General features: G+C 40.0%; 1 protein-coding gene across 22 annotated transcripts in view; it reads left to right on the forward strand.

Annotated features, from left to right (window-relative positions):
- SLC8A1 (solute carrier family 8 member A1) overlaps window positions 1-18,797 on the forward strand; it is a 385,502-nt gene that overhangs the window by 277,142 nt on the left and 89,563 nt on the right. The window lies entirely within an intron of this gene.

An 18,797-nucleotide genomic window follows, 5' to 3' on the forward strand; every position in this document is an offset into this window, starting at 1 on the left:
TGGCACATGCTTATACTTCATTGGCCAGGTGAAGAGTGAGCCCAAATTAATAGCTGAGTGCCTTTTTCTTAATGAAGTACTGCTCTGTCAGAAAAATAAAACAGAAGGGCTGTGAGACTGAACCTGTCTCGGGATCAGCTGGCCAGCTGGCCTGCAGGTCTCCCTGCCTCTCCATCTTCTCTTCTCTCCACTCTTTTCCTCCCTCTTCCTCTTTCCCTGCCTCTCTCCTCTTCCTTTGTTTCTGTTTCTTCTTTTTCCCCAGAGAAAAGCCTCATAAGGCCTGCCACGATTATTCTTTTTTTCAGGTTCGTTGCTAGCCAGTTGCAAGGCCACAGGTTCAAAGATATAAGAACAGTAAAGGGACTCGGGCCTCATTTGCCTGAGATGAGAAAAGGAAACCTCAGAAACAGTGATCCATCTCTCTAAGGCAAGACAAAAATCATCTTATTTACTTGCAATTTCAAATTGTGCCTAAACAAACTTTGCCAGAAGGATAGACTGCTTTTAAAAAAATCATCCTGTCATAAGGGAGCTGTACTGGGGCTGCATCACATTTTCCAAGCCATCTCATGGATGGGAAACTGAATTATACAACATCTCTCCTATGGACTTAGTAATGCTAGTGAAAATATTGATTTGACCCCTTTATGGCTATTTCTAAAACTTAAAAAAAATAAATGGGCCAAAGTGACTTCAGAAGACATTACTCGTGAGATAGGCTAACAATTTATTTAGAATGAAGGCAGAAGGGGAAAAAGTACCTTGTAATTGGGGTGTTTGAGGCTTATTAAAAAATACCAGTAAGTTTTATTGTACATCAGAAAGTGTCACCGAAGGAGACTGCAAGCGCACATGCCAATTGCATTTGTAGTTCTGCTGCTTTGGAATAACCTGTAAGCATTGAATTGGACAGAGAATTTCTGATGTTTCCAATCATGTCTATGAGGTTGATGAGAAATTTAAGAAAATATTACCAATTTTGAATGTTTGGGAAGAACTCCCTGCTGTCCTACCCACAGCGAACTTGCCATGTGATGACAGTAGGGGATAAGGCAATTGCTATGATTACTTCTTGTGAGCCTCAGCCAGTTTCTGAAATTTAATCCCATGCAGGAAGCCTACAAGGTCAAGTGAGAGCTATTCTTCTTCACTTTCCCAATTTTTTTTGCATGCTCTGCTGTTCCTCTTCTGTGCACACACGCACCCCTTAGGATTCCTCTCCACCAGCTAACCCCTCTCCTGTAGCCCCATTGAAAGGGTCACAAAGATTAGTTTCCCCAAACTAAGAGAGTCCTATCTGTACTCTTCCCTCAGCTGCACCAATGGAGATTTGTGTAAATATAGTGATTATATCAGACCATGGAGGCTGATCCAGGGTTGCAGGTGGAAATAGGATTTGCGTTTGACAGTTATAGAGGGAAAGCCCAATTTCCTCTGATGCACTGGCAGATCTTGCTTTCTAAGTCAAAACTTTAGCGTAAGTTAAAAAAAGCACTCGGGGGTAACTCCCTGCCACAAAAACCGGGCACACAGCCAGGACACTGTGCTCATTAGCCTTGGGGTGAGCCAAGATTCCCAGAACACACCGGTCAGCATTTTTCATCCAAAGATAGGGGTGTCCTGCTGAAATCTAAGATGCAAGGAACAAGGTTACCCATCTCTACAAGCAAGGAAGTTAATTGGTTTTTTTCTCCCACAAGAATGTTTTCATCTTTTATAAAGCATTCTAGGCCCTAGATAAATGTGATCATCCATAAAATCAGAAAAGTACACAGGCTAATGCCTACAATATGCTTCCTCTTTTCCCCCTTTGTTCTATAGACATAAAATTCAATAAATAAAAATGTAGAGTGGTAATTCTAACCTACTTGGTCATGCCAAATTTGTTGTCATCCAGAAATAGTTTTTTCAAGCTGCTTATATTTTATTCAAAAATGCAATGCCTAATTTATTGCCATTCCCTTGTTCACAATGTAGTAATTACACACAATTTGCAATGAGTTTATCAAAGCAAAACACAACTAGCTACAGGAAATAGGACATTTTTAACGTAAGTCAAGTAGTCCAGGCATCCTAATAGTTAGAAGACGGGAGGAATACAGATGAAGTGAAATTTAGATCCAAATTGGTTATTAATTGATACTTTAGTTAATAACAGTGCCAGAATTCAGTCAGTTTTCAAATAACCAAAAATAGTTGTAATATAACCTCCCATGACATTCTGAAGGCTGTGTCCCTTTACTACCCAACTGAGACAAATTAGTTGTTCCTTTCCTCTTAATACTGGTTTTGGATGTGAAGACACGCTTTCATGCAATCCGTTCACCACATGTTTATTTATTTCAGAATACAGAAACGCTTGCTGTTAGGTAAATATAAATTAAGCATATGGTCATTTAATTTGTTTCACTTTTCAACCTCAGGTCTGTTGCCATGCAGGTATAACTTAGATGGGTTTATCAGTGAAGTTATATAACTGTATGAAATTAGCATTATGTGTGTCAATGTTGTGATTAAAATCTTCGAACTAGTGGTTTCACAGACTGACAGATGGGATAATTTTAGCAAAGCCTTACCTTGTTGTTCTATTTAAGTTGGCTCCTGCACACAGTTGAAGGTGGAGGTTGGGGTCACAGTTCACTCGAAAGTGGGAATCCTCTGAACTCAGAAGATGACCTCTACTTACCAAACATAAGGAGCTTTAGGGTTGAGAAGAAAGGCATCTGAGGAACTGTACAGGACAGGGGAGAAGCCTGAAAGCAGCAGAAGCCCGAAGGAGAGGTCAGGTCGTGAAATAACATGCACTAGGGAGGCATACTGCGTCAACCCATCATCACCCGTTAACACCTAAACGCAAGTTACTTTGTCAGGTAACAGACCACGGCAGAGGAGTTCGTTAGGATCATGAAAGACAAAAGGGAACCTCCATTGGTTTGGGGGCTGGGAACCATGAAATATGATTCACTTCAGCAATTATCGGATAAAAATAATTAGAGCTAACATATATTGAGCCCTTTCTATATGCATACTTTTATGAATGTTTTAGCAAGTCAAGGAAGGGAAACCGTCGAAGTACCCATACTAATTAGCACAAAAAAGAAATTAGGAAAATATTTCTAGTGCATTTCAGAATTCATGAGACCCTGCCTGCCATTACAGGGTTCCTGAACTCAAAAGTGGAGGCTGACTCAAGCTGTTCCTCTGTGCCACAGGAATTGATCCTGTGAAATCATTAACATATCCATAGAAACAAAAACCAGGAGACAAAAAGCTAGCAGCCTACCCTGTGTGAACTGGAGAGGGGAGAAAAACAATGTACTCCTCTTTGACCTTTGAGTTCTTCTGTTGTGCAACCCTCACACAGCTGGGTTTGCTGTGCTTCCTCTGAAGTTAGAGGCATAGTGTGGCCCTGGTCTGGATTCTGTAATGGACATATACTTGGGATGTTAACATAATCAGATGGCATGATCCTGGACCACAGAAGTGGCAGGAACATCTAAGAAGGCTTCCTCCTTGGGCTAAGACTCTCCCCCTCAGATATCTTTCCTGTTACCCACTAATCACCCACTCAAAATGCCCACCATCTGCATTCCTTTGAATGTTGGCCTGGAAATACTGTAAAATACTGATCCATTCACATAATATACAAATAGATGATCCACTAAGGCAGTTTCTGAAGAGCTGGTTCAGCAAATGTAAAAGACAACAGACATATTTAGGGAGAGTTGGGGGATTAAGGAAACTTTCCAACATGGCTCCTGATCTAGAGGGAGGTGCTGTTTGTTTCGTGCTCCAAGGGGCCTTGGATGATCAAGGAGGCACATTGAGGGCATCAGGATATTGAGGAAAGAGTAGAGAAAAGCAGATCCCAGAGACTGTAAAGAAAACTTCTGATTCATAGCAGAAGAGGCTATAATTCTTCTACCAGCACCTAACACTTGTGCATTTTGGTCTTGCACCTGTGAGGCTTTGCATGTGCATGTGTGTACATATTCATGCAGGAAAATATACAGAAAGAGACAGATGTAGAAGCAAATGCATGTGCCAATTCCTAATAACCATGAAACCAGGCTTCTTCAGGCACACAGTCATTATTCCCACCGCTAGTGGCCACACTCAGGCTTTCTGAGGATGTCTGAATATCCATGATCATCTGTGGCTGTGCATTTTCCATGGCCCATTTAATTGAAAGGTGGTGTGGTTACTGTTTTTCTTTTAGGAAAGTGGAGTTTATTGCCTTGCTGTCTCTGGAAATTAGCCACAGCTTGCAAATTTGGAACATCCAAAGCAAGCGTGATAAATTATCCCCAGTGTAATATCCCCAGTGCTTCTGCCAAAAGAAAGGCTTGGCAGCCTTTGAGAGTTGACGCAGCTCTCTTCTGTGTCGTACCAGCTGCGAAGTGGACTTCCCCCCCATTCCATCCTTTCACCAAACCACAGAGTAAAATGATCACTTTTGAAAAACATTTAAGATGAAGGGGAAAAAATGCACTTGGGATTGTTTCCCAGATGTTAGGCTGGTGTTAGGCAAAATTGTGAAGAAATGAAGGGATTTTGAGTACCCCAGGTTTATTCTGTGTCCTACTGCTTCCCTTCAATTACTCATACATCCCTATGTGAGATATGAATATAAATATATATATTCATATATCCAGATATATGATGGGCATATGGATATATGGATCTATGATTCCTCTCCTACAAAACATGGCAGGCAAGAGCCATCCATGTCATTGGTTACCTTCAGAAGCTGCAGTTATACATTGTTCCATAATTTAGTTGGTGGTGGTGGCTTTGGCTCTTTTTGAAAGACTATGGCATTAACTAGCAGGTAGAGGGTACTGGGAACCACTTACTCCATCTACTGGTAAAACACATTCTGTCTTGAAAGGCTGTTTCTCTTGGCTGTAGACCATAGGTGCAGGGGGATGGGGTGGGATGGGGTGCAAGGGATGTAGTTCTAAATAGACATCTTGAACTTTTATTTTTGTTTAAGACTTTATTTACTTATTTGAGAGAGTAAGTGAATGAGAGAGAGAGAGAGAGAGAGCATGAGAAGGGGGAGCGGCAGAGGAAGAAGCAGACTCTCCACTGAGCAGAGAGCCCAATGCAGGGCTCAATCCCAGGACTCTGGGATCATGACCTGAGTTTAAGTGACAGAGCCACCCAGGTGACCCAACATCTTGAACCTTGAACAGTAGCTTTCACTCCTGAGTTGCTTTATGATCACCCCAGCAAATTATTTATGCATGCTAATATCACCAGGAACTGGACAAGGCTGGAAATTAGAAATGAAAATGTGCCATTGATTCTGAAGTCAAAGAGGGGGCCTGCAGGAAAGAGTCAACTCGGTCCTCTATTTTAGATTATAAAGATTTAAAGCTGGCATACTACAGTTGAGTTCTTAAATTTTGGCCACTATTGATCTGAGGCTAGTGATGATGTCACTTCCACAAATCAGACATGAGTGTTCTGTGGAGTTGCCTGTAGGTGGCTGTTGGCCCTGACTTAGTCTAACCTCTTCTGCCCACCCCTAACCCGCTGCCACACACACACTTTGTTGCTCAAATTTATAGCTCCATCCAGAGGCCACGTGGCTGCTAGAAGGAGACAGCACAGCTGAATAAAGAGGAACTCTGAACCCAAGCTGCTTTGCCTAAGAATTTGAAAAATTTTTAAGTTTCCTGGACAAAAGAAAGGGGCTAGAAGGTCTTCACTCTTTCATGCTCCATCCTTCCTTCTTTGAGATGCTCATGATGCCTTCAAGATATTGCATCTCTCCTGACTAGCACTTGGTGTTAAGTAGCAGATCGTCACGGGGCAAAGGAACTATCACACATGTCCTCTCTTTGGATGCCTAGGAATTATGTCCTCTCTTCAGCCCTCTTTCTGGATCATTGCTTTCTTCTCCTCCTTTTCTTCATTGCTTATTTCAATTACATAAAATATTTATAGGATTTAAAAACTAAGACAAATGCAATGTGCTGGAGAATATATATCATGAATTCACTCAAAATTCCTTTTATTTCTTTTTTTAAAAGTTTTTAATTTTAATTCCAGTAGAGTTAACATACAGTATTATATCGGTGTCAGGTGTATAATCCAGTGATTCAACACTTCCATGTATTACCCAGTGTTTATCATAAGTGCACTCCTTAATCCCCATCACCTGTTTCAGCCATGCCCCAAATGAAAACCTCCCAAGATGCTGCTGTCAGCTGCTTCTTGTGCCTCCAGGTGTCTCTCGCTTTCACTAGACTTATCTTCTACTCTCAGCATTGATAATTTTCTCATCCATAGCTTCAGCCCCAGTCTTAGTTGTAAACTTCAGGTCCACATTAGTAGCCATCTATTGGAAAAACCCAACTGTGAGTTCCACTGGCTCTTCATAATGACAAACAAAATGTCAAAATCTGAATTTAAAAGCCCCAACATCATTAAAAAATTTTTATAGAACAAACTATTGCAGTTATTTTAGAAGTGCCAATCTGCATGAATTTCAGATCTAATGAGTATCCACAGTAAAAAAAAAAAAAAAAAAAAAAGGAAAGGAACAAGGCTGGCATGGTTGTTGCAAAGTGACAGGGGAGACTCTCACTAGGTCCACACCCCAGAGCAGGTCCTCAGTCAACAGCAGTCATTCATTTTATTATTGAACTTGACACAGCAATTATTTCTGGGCTGGAAAAACACAGAAAAGATCTACTTAAGAATGGCCTGATTTTTCTAAAAGTGATAGAGCCCTTGAAAATGAGGGTCTTAATAAAGCAAGCAAGGACTTTCCCATGTGTGAGCTAGCCCTGGGCCTCTGTTTATAACTGCACGCAGCTTTATGGTATTAATGGTGCCTTATAAACATCCATTCTAAGAAGCTGTTGGAGAGAAAAGGGATGGCTTATGAGCAGAATGATATCAGCTGAGAGAGAGGAAATGGTTGTAAAGGTCAACAAGCTTTCTAAGAAGTAAACTGAGTGGGAAGGAGAGTTGAGAGAGAACCTATGAGAAGCAATTCAGAAGAGTGGGGAGATCTGAAGGTCACAAACCAACTCCCAGTGTGGGTGCAGAAATGTCAATAAATACTTGGATTATTCAGCATTCATTAGGTAATACTAAATTACTGGTAAAGCAGGAAAGTCATTTGTGTTTCAGATTTACCCCTTCTCTAATTTTTATTTTGTACCCTTTTAGGTTGACTTAAATGGACCTCCCCCATCCATAAATAGAAGAAGCAAGCATAAAAACTACATTCAGTGGTGACTAACACATTCTTAAGTATCTCCTCAATTTCTTGAAATCAGTTGTGACTCTGTTGGGTCCTGTTTAAAAGTCATGCCACTCTATTCCAGAGACCAACTCTGGCCGATCTCCCTGGAACCTTTTGAGAAAGGAAGGCAGTATGTGCAGAAGATATAACTTTGAACCAAAACGCAGAGAGCTACGAGTTAAGTAGAAATCCATCGAGCAGGTGTCTTCTTCCTGTTGGATTAACAGAAACATGTTTCAGACCCTCAGCTGCAGTCCTTATCCTATAGCAAGAATTCCCAGAAGCCATAGTTATCAGGCCCTCATGGTGCATGATATTTAGATAGGCATTCTAATTGTTTTCCTTACTAAAGCACTTGCTAATTGGCAATTCAAACGATTCTCAAAGATGGAAATGTAAAAGATACTTTCTGGACTTCACTCTACCAAACAGGTAGGTTAGATGAGATCAGAACTGGCAAATATACATTCCCTCATCTGTCAACTTAGATCAATCAATCAATAGGGCTGCCTGGGAGTTCCAGGTGGAGAAAGATATTGATACCTGTGGGAATGGAGGCAATACTGAGTAGTAAGCATTGATGATGCCATTGGTCACTGTGTATTTCCCTCATTTTCTATTTTTTTTTTAATTTATTTATGATAGTCATCAGAGAGAGAGAGAGAGAGGCAGAGACACAGGCAGAGGGAGAAGCAGGCTCCATGCACCGGGAGCCTGACGTGGGATTCGATCCCGGGTCTCCAGGATCGCGCCCTGGGCCAAAGGCAGGCGCCAAACCGCTGCGCCACCCAGGGATCCCTTCCCTCATTTTCATTTCCTCTCCCCCATCCAGCTATTTCACTCCAGCCTTTTCCTTACTCATATGTCCAGTGCCTCCCCTCCTCTGTCCCCACTCTCACCTGATGATCTGGCTTCCTATCTCTCTAAGGAAAGAGAAGGAGAAGCAATTAGAACAGACTTTCCGCAGATTCCCACCACTAACATCTGCCAGCATCTAGAGCTATGCACTTTGCCTTCCTGAGTGTTACTTACCGTTCCTTTCTGAAGCACCATTACCTTTTGCCTAAAGCTATAGTAGCCCTTGGATTACCATCCTTATCTCAACAATCTATTCTCAACAAATTGCCAGTGATCCATTAAAGCTCCAGTCAAATTAAATCTCTGCTCAAAACAGTGTTCCTGATTTTACTTTCAAGAGTCTCTGTGGCCCCTTTGATTTGGCCTCAGCGATCACCCTCCTTCCCAACCCTGCTCTTACCTCCAGATCACTTTTTCTCCAACCACAGCAACCTCCTTAAACCGTCAGCAAGCCAGGCATTTTCCTACCCTAGGACATAGGTGTCCTGGCTGGACCTTCTTCACCTCTGCTTCACCCTATCCCCCACTGAAAAAAAATCTGGATAGCTAACTCCCTTGGTTTCCTGAAGTCTTTTCTTAAATGCCACATTTTCAATAGGGTCTACTCTGACCATTCTATTTAAAATCACAACCACCTAACTCTAATTTATGGTTTCCATAGCACTTCTAGCATACTCTGTGGTTTAATTATTTATTATATATATTATATACATCTGTCTCAACTCAAGGAGAAGGCAAGGATCTTTTCCTCTTTTGTTTTACTGATCTATATCCAGCTCTCTCTGGCTAAATGAATGAGTCAACAGATGGTATCTGGCATGAATGGGGAAAGGGAACATGGAAGCATTTGTCTCTGGACTGCACAATCTCAAAAGCCTCCTAAATTTGGTATTCTCTGATTCTTCTCACCTCAAAAGTAAGCATTAATTTAGTGTGCAGAGTTCTGACTTCTTTAAGGACAGTTAAGCCTAAACGGACATAGAAGAGGAGAAGGGGAAAAAGACCCTCCTTGCTCCCTGGTTTCTCATTTCAGTTCTTGTTTGCCTCCCAAAGGGTAAGAGGAGTAGCCTGCTGAGGACCAGAGGGTTCATCTGGTTCACTCTTCCCTGTTTAAGGGACCTTGTAAGCAGAGCTGATTGATTAATGTGCCAGAGAGAAAATTGTTGCCCTCTGTATAATTTTACTTCCAAGTATAGCAACCCAAACCCAGGCATGAAACAAACAGGGCTTCCTGTTGCATTCCCAGACAAGTTGCGGTACTCTCTGACACAGTATTGGGATCTCTGTCCCATCCCTTTCTTCCTGACCAGTGGTACCTGAGAGACTAACATTCAGAGTATTCACTTGACTTCAGTTTCACTCCCTACTGAGGTAAAAGTGCCTAGTGATTCACAGGAGATTTAAGCAGTTATCTGCCATATATATAAATGATACATAGATCTATTCTTGCAGGAAGGATTTGATAAGGAAGACAGGAGATGGGTCTTTGAAACCTTGACCAGGAAGAGACGTCTAGAACTAGAGAGTGAGAGGTCCAGGAAATCAACTTTATGAATGTGTTCAGTGCTCACTGGCTTAAGGCATAAATTGGGTTCTTTCTATAAGCTAGACACTACTATTGTCCTTCCTTGTTCCTGCCCCTCCCTTCATCCTCCATGTTCTCTTCTTTTTCCTTGGCTGTAGATATTCAAGGTGCATAAAATATTGATAACAGTTCTTTCAGACGGCTTGGATTATAGACAGGGAAGTCCTTCCAGTGTGGCCATGAAGGAGGTCTGGTTCATACACCTTAAGGATACTTCCATCTAGCCAACTTCAAAGAGCTGCAGTACTTTGAAGAGAGATCTAGCATATATTTTAGGGTCTTATCCTTGGAAACCTTTCAAATCAAATAAGTTGCAACTAGTGGGAGCTCCAGAGAGCGGTAATCTCACTGATGCTAAAAAGGGGGAAGAGGAGTTACATTTCACCAACTTAACACATTTTCTAAGACCAGCCACATAGATGATCAAGCCAATCATTCCAGAAGTCATGATTCCCTATTCTCATTTAGAAACTTGGAACCAGCATCTATGATATGGGGACCTCATGCCTCCTATTTTCTTGAGCAGTCATTTCACTTAATTTTTATCTTTTTAGTTAAGTGAATTTGTTAAATGTATAAATACAATCCATTTTGTATTGTGTCCAGTCATTTCAAGTAATTAAATTAGAAAATCAAACTAAAAAGTTCTTTTGTCTTACCTTGGATCACTTGTTGAGGTTTAAGAATCTGTAAACCTGATTTCTGTAGAGCTTATTCAAGAAGTAGAATCCCATTGTTTATGTAGGCATCCATCACTATACTGGATCTATTCTTGTGGTTTTGTTGATTTCTTCTTAGGGTAATCAAAGGAAGTGTTTGGGTCACTTGATGATCTTATTTTTAATTTGTATTAAAATCCTCAGACCTTCTCTGAATTTCTTCAGCCTAGTTTACCATTATAATGAACCATAATATTAGTGCATTTTCATTTTAAGACTGATGTTCAGAACTTCAGGTAGAAAACAATTCTTAAAATCAAAAGGATTTAAAAATTCTTAAGGTGATCCTTCATATTGGCTGCCTGAAACTTGCATTTAATAGGCCCTGAAATCAAGGAATGAGTGAGGAGTGAATAATGCAATCACTCTTTGAGTTAATAGGATTTTGTGACAATAGCTTGATGGAATAATTACATTCAGGACAGATTAAAATAAATGTCCCAAGGTGATGAAATGACATCTTTTATTTCTAGAAGTAGATATTGAGGGAAGTGGCAGATACCCTGACTTTAAAATTCAACAATTTTCCTCAGCTCTGATGTTTGTAATAACACTGACTTATTCATACTGGTCTTCCAGAAATTAAAGAAGGATTCGATCCAATGGGATATCTGTTGGTTTCTCAGCCCCAATTCTTTTGTCCCATTATCATTGCCAAGTACAACCTTAGTTATTTCTTCCCCCTAAGTTTGGCAAACTCTCTGAAAACAAACTAATTTTCTATAATTTTGTTTTCTCCAGTCACATCTTTTCATTAAATATATTTTATTCCCATGTCTGGGTGAGGACTTTTATGTCAACAAATCACACAGGCACAATTCAGTCCTTTGTCAGATCATGTTTCCCTACTTCTAGATAGGAAAATATGATCAGGATACCCGTAGGCAAGTTGTACACAACATAATTGAAGCAGAAAGTTGACAAAATTTTGGAAACGACTTATTCAAACTCAAACTTTCACATCATGCCTTAAGATGCTTGAAACATTCTGTAATCCATTACTTCAAAATGGGTCAGCAAGCTAAAGGGTTGGACCTTATTCTTCCCCCTAGCATTTTTTAGACCTAAAAAAAAATATGATGTGTTTTTCATTAGAGATGTTTTTCTTAATAGGGAGCAGGCTAGCTATTATTCTTTTATCTTTAGGGAGACTTACCATTATGAATGGCTGTATGTCTAACGTTCAAGTGTGAAAAGTGAAGGATTAAACTCTTGAAAAAGACGATGGGCGTGAGCAATAGAAAGATACGGAGTGGGACATTTTACCACTCAATCCTATGCTGTTCAATATACTAGCCACTAATCCTATGTGGCTCTTAAAAACCAAATAATTGAAATGTAGCCAATCCATGTTAAGAGATGAAACAATTTTACAGTTGTAAAATATATAGCAGATTTCAAATATTTTGTATGAAGAAAAGAATATAAAATATCTCATTAAAAATTTATATTGAGCGAATGTCAGAATGACAATGTTTTGGATATGTTGGGTATATAAAATATGTGATTAAAATTAACTTTGCCTTTTCTTTTTCCTTAAAAAAATTATATATGTGATTTCCTTTGCATTCCTATTGCACTAATCTGTCTAACCTGTTAAAATGAGGCAAACTTCTTTAGGCTGCCCTGAAACAAGATACCATTAGCTCTGCCAAAGGGATGGAATCATTAAAATGCAGCTAATCCATGGTCGCTCACTGGTTGGGCTTTGTAAATTTAATTAGCTAATGGAGCGCTGGCTAAGAACAAGGTCCATATGGTTGTTTTCCCTTCAGTTAAGGGCAAAAATGTGTGGTCGCTTCTGCTCAAAAACTGAAGTACGCAGTTGTTATTGTGGTTGCCCTTAATTGGGATGAAAAAAATAATCTGAAAATCTGTAGTTGATTTTGTTAAAGGATCATGGGAAATATGACAAATTTAAAATGCCTTTGTAGGTTTATAGGAATTTTCAGACCTTCGAATTTTCTGTAAGTGTTGCACCTGAAATAATTCCCCAATTATTATAAAGTAAGGAGCAATCTAATCTTAAAGGATACAACAATGAATCCTACATTTAAGATGTTTCCTGAACATTCAAGCATACCACCTGAATAACAACAGCAACAAATGGCTTCTAAAAACATGTGAGTGTTTAAATGTCATCTAAAGAACACACAGATCTTTTTGAATTATTTTTCCTTCCTCTCTTAAACTAGGTTTATAAAATTGCTTTTAATCCTCATCATGTTAGAATGAACGAACTTAGATTAAAGCTCCCCCGCCCCATTAGCAGCACTGAATTTGTTAATCTTTTTCCATTTACCATTCTTTGGGATTTCTCCATATGTTGTAATTATGTATTTTTGGCTAAGACTTCTCTGAGCTATTCTTGCAGCTCTCTTGGGCAACTAATGGAAGCTTGAGCAGTAGGCATACTACAGAATGGCATTTTTTCAGTCCAGTGATTTGGGAATAGTTCATGGATGTGGAACACTTTCTGTTTAGGTTTGCTGGCAACCAAACTGGGTAAACATAAAGAGCCAGTAGTAGTGCAATGTTATGGGGGAAGAGAATGCCTGATTTCTAAATATATTGCAGTGAGATGCTCTTAGCTGTAAACTGCCCCAATCTTTTATGCCCTTTAACTTGTTTATCTCTGGATATACTCTGAGCCTCCTAACGTTCGCTAATGAAAGCTTTGTGTCCAGGTTTATTACCTCCAGGATCAGGAAAGCAGAATTTCTAATAAGTGACATTTGGAGGGAATCACAATTAAAAATGCTTAAGGGGGCCTGAGCGAAGCAGCACTAATAACATCAGTCAGTTACTGAGAACAGGGAAGGCTGCCTAACGCTATCCCTTTGTTGCAATGAATGTGAGCAGTTGGCATAAGAGCAGCAATCCCAAGTTATCATCTGAGTGGGCTGCAAGCATAGCATGGCTGTAGAGTCACTGAGTTCTTTCACATAGTATGTCAGCTCTCGTGGCTCATCACGGGGGCACTTTTTAAAGCGTGCCTAAAGTTGCTTACATAGATGCCATTCTGGTTGGCATTCACTTCCTCTAGAAAAGCTAGCAAGATACTCTGTCTGGGCCTAGAGATGATTTCTTAGTCATGAACATATGCTTTCAAACCAAATGGTAATTGCGATTCATGAACAGTGACTTTTTAATAAAGTGACATATTGGCTGTCCAGAGGCACGACTCCAGTGACTCTGTGAGGTCAGCCTCTCTCTGCTTGCCTGGATGCCCACAGTTGAGCTCTAGTATACTTCTAAACCTTGCCACTGTTATACTGTGAGCCTTGGTGCCTTTTGCAAATGCTTTTTTTAGAAAGGCAGGGTGAGGGTGTGGATGGGGGGAATGGTACTAGCCTAGAAGAAAAAATACATATGTATGGCTATCATTATATATTTGGATTCAAAAATAGTCCTTGACTGCTTTCCCTTCTCCTCAGAAATACAGAGTTGAAGCAGAGGGAGATTTTGTTCCCGACATGTTTCTAGCCCAGTATTGGTGATCAGGCAGGCACATAATCACCATACAAATCAGAAAGTAACATATTCCATGTGAATTTACAGAAAAAGTGTGATGGTAAATTCAGAAAAGAAAGAGGTAATTCTAAATGATGAATCATGGAGGGCTTTGGGGAGGAGGTGGCCTTATAGCTTTATCTTAAAAGATTGAGTAGGCTTAGGACATGCAAAAACATGGATGAAGGTGGGGCAGGAGGAACCAAAAGGAAATACAATTGGATCCTAATGAGAATTTTAACTCTTGTACCCATTTGCCTGACACTGAGTTGACAGTGTTGGATTCATCTTCAACCCTTGCTCTTTGCATGGTACTGATCTAATCTCTGGAAACCTATCCACCAAAGATACAGCAGAGAAAAGTCTTGGGTATGCGTGCATACACACACCCACACAAACACATACAAATACACACACACATGCACACTTAGAGATAATATGTTAAACATTTTTTATGACCAAACATGTTCCAGATGTATAACCCTTTGGCCTCCATGATCCACAGTGGCATCAGTTTCTTCAAACCAGAATATCCAGGACCCCTTAAGTTTGGATTTTCAGAGCCAAACCTTGGTTAAATATCGTGCAGTTATTCAGGGCAAGTAGATGCTTTCAGTCTACAGCAGTGGTTCTCAGCTAGGGATGACTTTGCTGAGGTTGATCACCTAGGTCAAGCTTTATGCTCATTTCTCCCCAAAATAACATGTTTGCCTTAAAAGCTCTGGTTCAGGGTAATAGATAATTTCAAATATACTTCAAAAAAAGTCAGTAAATTCAATTTTGTTTGGATTTAGAGCCAAAGAGCATTGAAGAAGTAGGAAATGCTGATATCCCAAGCTATCAGGCCTTAACTAAGTCATAAGAAACTGAAAAACAGAAAGCCATAAAATTTCTAGACTAAGACCCATGAGAAACAACGGTGGCATTTATCTTATATGTCCTAGTAACCTTGAAGGAGAAGTATATTATTCACGAATAATTTTTCACCTCTTTTTTGAGGGATTAGGGTCTTCATTCAAGGACAGAATAATATTTCTGAGTATTTTCATTCAGTAATTTACACTCTACCTTTGAGTCTTTTTTTTTTCTTAAAAGGCAAAAAAAAAAAAATGAGGGGAAATAATAGAGCGAGAGAGGGGAGTATGGTGAGGAAATAAAGAAATGTTAGTGTTCCCTGTAATATTCAACATATAAGCTTGTTTTACCAATCCTGCTCATACTCTTTGGCTTTACATATGTAAATATCTACACAGATGGGTTTTTTCTAATATGACCTTTCATATCAAAATGTGTATTGTAAATAGAAGCATGAGGTCAAATAAGGACAAAATCTCTAAAACTGAGAGAAAAAACTTTCTTTAGGTTCATTGCAGTAGTTTGGGGATTCAGTTAGCAAGGGCTATCCTCATTTGGCATTCTACTATGACAGTATCCTGAGGATGACTTTTTGTTAGTGCCTGCAGTTCTTGGTCTCCAAACCTATCATCAGTGCCACAGAGATGATGAAGCAAGTGGATCTACAGCAGAGAGGTAGAGAATGTACTAAGCTTCCAAAATTATGTTTTATATGTGCTTAGTCCATGTGGATTCTGATCCTGGATTTAAAATTGATACCTTCCAAGTTCCAACTGTTAAATGGGAAAGACACTCTTAAACATTGGACTTGTAAGTTAATTGTAAGTCACCAGGGCCCAAGAAGGGAGGGCGAAGAAAACAGGGACTAAAAGAGCTCCAGCCAATGAAATCTTTGGCCTTCTACCTGCCACAGGAACAAGTACCTGTAATTTCCTCCAGGAATCAAAGAAATCGGTAGAAAGGGCATTTTATATTGCAACGACCTGAAATATGCTGCAGAGAGATATGGAGATATATAGGCTGTGAGCCAGCTAGTGAGTGCCCTGAGAAAAATCTTAACTCCTCCTATAGTTTGTGCTTGGCAAGTCCTCTGGAAAGATCTCGCTCACTCTCTCCATGACAGTATACAGAGGAACATTAGTGTGATCTATTTAAGAGTGATGTAAGCTGACTTTGTTATGAAAACAATGTAATTTTAACATTGAAATGACATCTGGTCTGTGTCACAGCTCTATCAGGATGAATGATAATAGTAGGGGAGAGAGACCTGCCTTTGCCAAATATGGCCACTGATGAGTAATGCTTTATGCCTCTCCTTGTTCCCCTCTTAAGACTGGAGCTAAGAACAAGAGCCTAATGTAAGTCCTGTCAATTTCCAAGTGATCAATTACCATGTAGAATCAACATGTATCAAAACGCACAAATTTCTATAGTTGGGTTTTTCTAAATGAGGAGAGGAATTTTGAGGACATAGTTTCCTGGCAAGTAGTATAGGAGAATTTGCTCTGGTTGTTTCCAGAATCCTAATTCAAATGGTCTGAGTAATAGAAAGAGGGATTTGCACCTTGAACAAGTTTGCATAATCATTAAAACCTTCCTTTGTCATCTAGTCATTCTTTTGGAGTCGAATCTATCCCTTGGAAAAGAAATCCTATTGGCTGCCAGCATTTTGATCACTTGTGGTCTAACATGGACAGACTCTATTATCCTCATGGAGACCATTCTCTGTAGTCTGACCATGATGGATAAAGATCATTGTGTGTTGGTCTATAGGAGTACTACTTCAGGTGATTCAGTCCCTGCATCCCCAGCTCCATCCTAAGCAAACCAGTGACCCAGTGTTAATGCAGTCAAGGTTCCCAAAGTGAATAGTATCCAGTTCCACCACTGCAGTCAAGCTGTATAATGCAGATTATATTATTTAATTCCTCCATTTTCCAGGACCCCTAGCCGGCCTCATTACATACCTTAAATCTGATGACTAAAAAATATGGAAATACTCATAGCCCCACTTTGAAATGGGATCATGTTAATTTTTAGAGTCTTAAAATTGAACAATTTTCCATTATATTAGCAGCCAATTTCTGTATTTATTAAATGCATTACCAAAGACTTGGTAAAAATATCATGCCTTCCACCAGGAAACTCACATGGACAATCATGTCATGGGCCCTACAGTAGATCCTAGTTTGACTCCTTTTATATTTTTTCTTCAACTGGCTTTGCATAAAGCTGTGCAGTTCCTCTGGAGGCTCCAAGTGCTGAGCACAGAGAAACCCCTTCAGCCCTATATCCATAATGAAAAGGACTGACAATTGAGTTAATAGGAATTTTGCCACAGTCCTTAGGGCCTGGGAGTTCCACTTTCAAGTCAGCCTAAACTTTAGGGGAGTAAACGCCTGAAAGGGGGAACTACCCAGCACCATGCCGGTGTTATTGACATGCTTCCAAAGATTGCTTTCAGTAAAACTGGAGGGTAGATTAGACATCCAGATCTCTGACTTGGGGTCTTGTTCTCCTTACTTTCCATACCACTGTGGAATTCATTTTTCACTGTGAGTTGTATTCTGTATTTACACCTTGAGTCAGTTTTACTACATGCAATCTGGCAAAAAAAAAAAAAATCAATAAATAATTTTCTCATAGCAAATGAAATTGATAACACGAAATATTTTATAGAATTTATATGATTTAGATATGTCACCAAGTGTTTGGGGGATTTAAGAGATGATAATACATAAATATAGAATGCCGTTACTCATTTATCATCTTTCTAGGCTAGGAAAAGGCAGGTACCAACTCTGGTTGGTAGCATCCCCTGAAAGAAGGTTATCACTCAGGGGATCCCTGGGTGGCGCAGCGGTTTGGCGCCTGCCTTTGGCCCAGGGCGCGATCCTGGAGACCCGGGATCGAATCCCACATCAGGCTCCCGGTGCATGGAGCCTGCTTCTCCCTCTGCCTATGTCTCTGCCTCTCTCTCTCTCTCTCTCTCTCTCTCTCTGTGACTATCATAAATAAATAAAAATTAAAAAAAAAAAGAAGGTCATCACTCAAGCCAGTGTGCATGTGACTAATGCTCCATTTCAAGTACAGTTGTTTCCCCGAGTGAAGGGATCTTTTGCTACCATTATCTTCTCTACCACTAACTTTTTTTATTTCTAATTTTTATGTTTTACCCATTTTTACATGGTTTCTTTGTACCTGTGTCTTCCATTTAAACTACCACAAGTTCATTTGAGAAGTTAACACATACGACTTTGTCAAGTGTTTAAGGCAGACATAAATATAAGTTGTTCATCTTATATTTTCACAGTGAAATAGACTCAAAGGTCCCCAATATTTCTGTCTTCTCAAAGGCCAGACTAGAGTTGGCAAGTCCTTCTAGAGGTTTGGAGCTCATCTAAATCTTATGGCCTTCTACTTGTCTTCCTCTGACTGGTTCCATTGGGCCCTCATGGGGGTCCTTCTGACCTGGCTGCTCTTTGGCAGTAGAGGCAAGTGAGAGAGCCGAAGATACAGGAGAGAGGCACTGCTCCCCCCACCGCCAAAGCCATCCCCCAGGAGCATTCTTGGGCAGTCATTCTCTCCCGGGACTTTGTTAACAGATCCAATTTTGAACCTCACAGATAACACCACTCTCTTGGTTCCTCAGAGATAGGAGAAAAATAGAGCCAGATGAGAAGATTTCCAAAGAGGAAAGAGTCTTGGAAACAATCACTTTCACTCTCCATATTCAGTTCTTTCCCATTCTAAGATCACTCATTTTTCCTGACGGTCCTTGTTTATAAAAGAGTTTGTGAAATGGAAGTGAACCTAAGAGCATATCTACCAGGGAGCAAGGGTGCAAGCCAGGGGAGGAGATGAAAGAGAGGTCTCTTGCTAAAGAGGGAAGGCACTTCATTTTATCGAACTGTCTGCTTAATTAAATGCATTTCCTAGGCTGTTTTATTCATAAAAGTCAGCGTGTAGGTTAGGGAATAATGGATTGCCCAGAAATTGGCAA

The sequence above is a fragment of the Canis aureus genome, chromosome 12 (assembly GCF_053574225.1).
Source record: "Canis aureus isolate CA01 chromosome 12, VMU_Caureus_v.1.0, whole genome shotgun sequence".
NCBI lineage: Eukaryota > Metazoa > Chordata > Mammalia > Carnivora > Canidae > Canis > Canis aureus.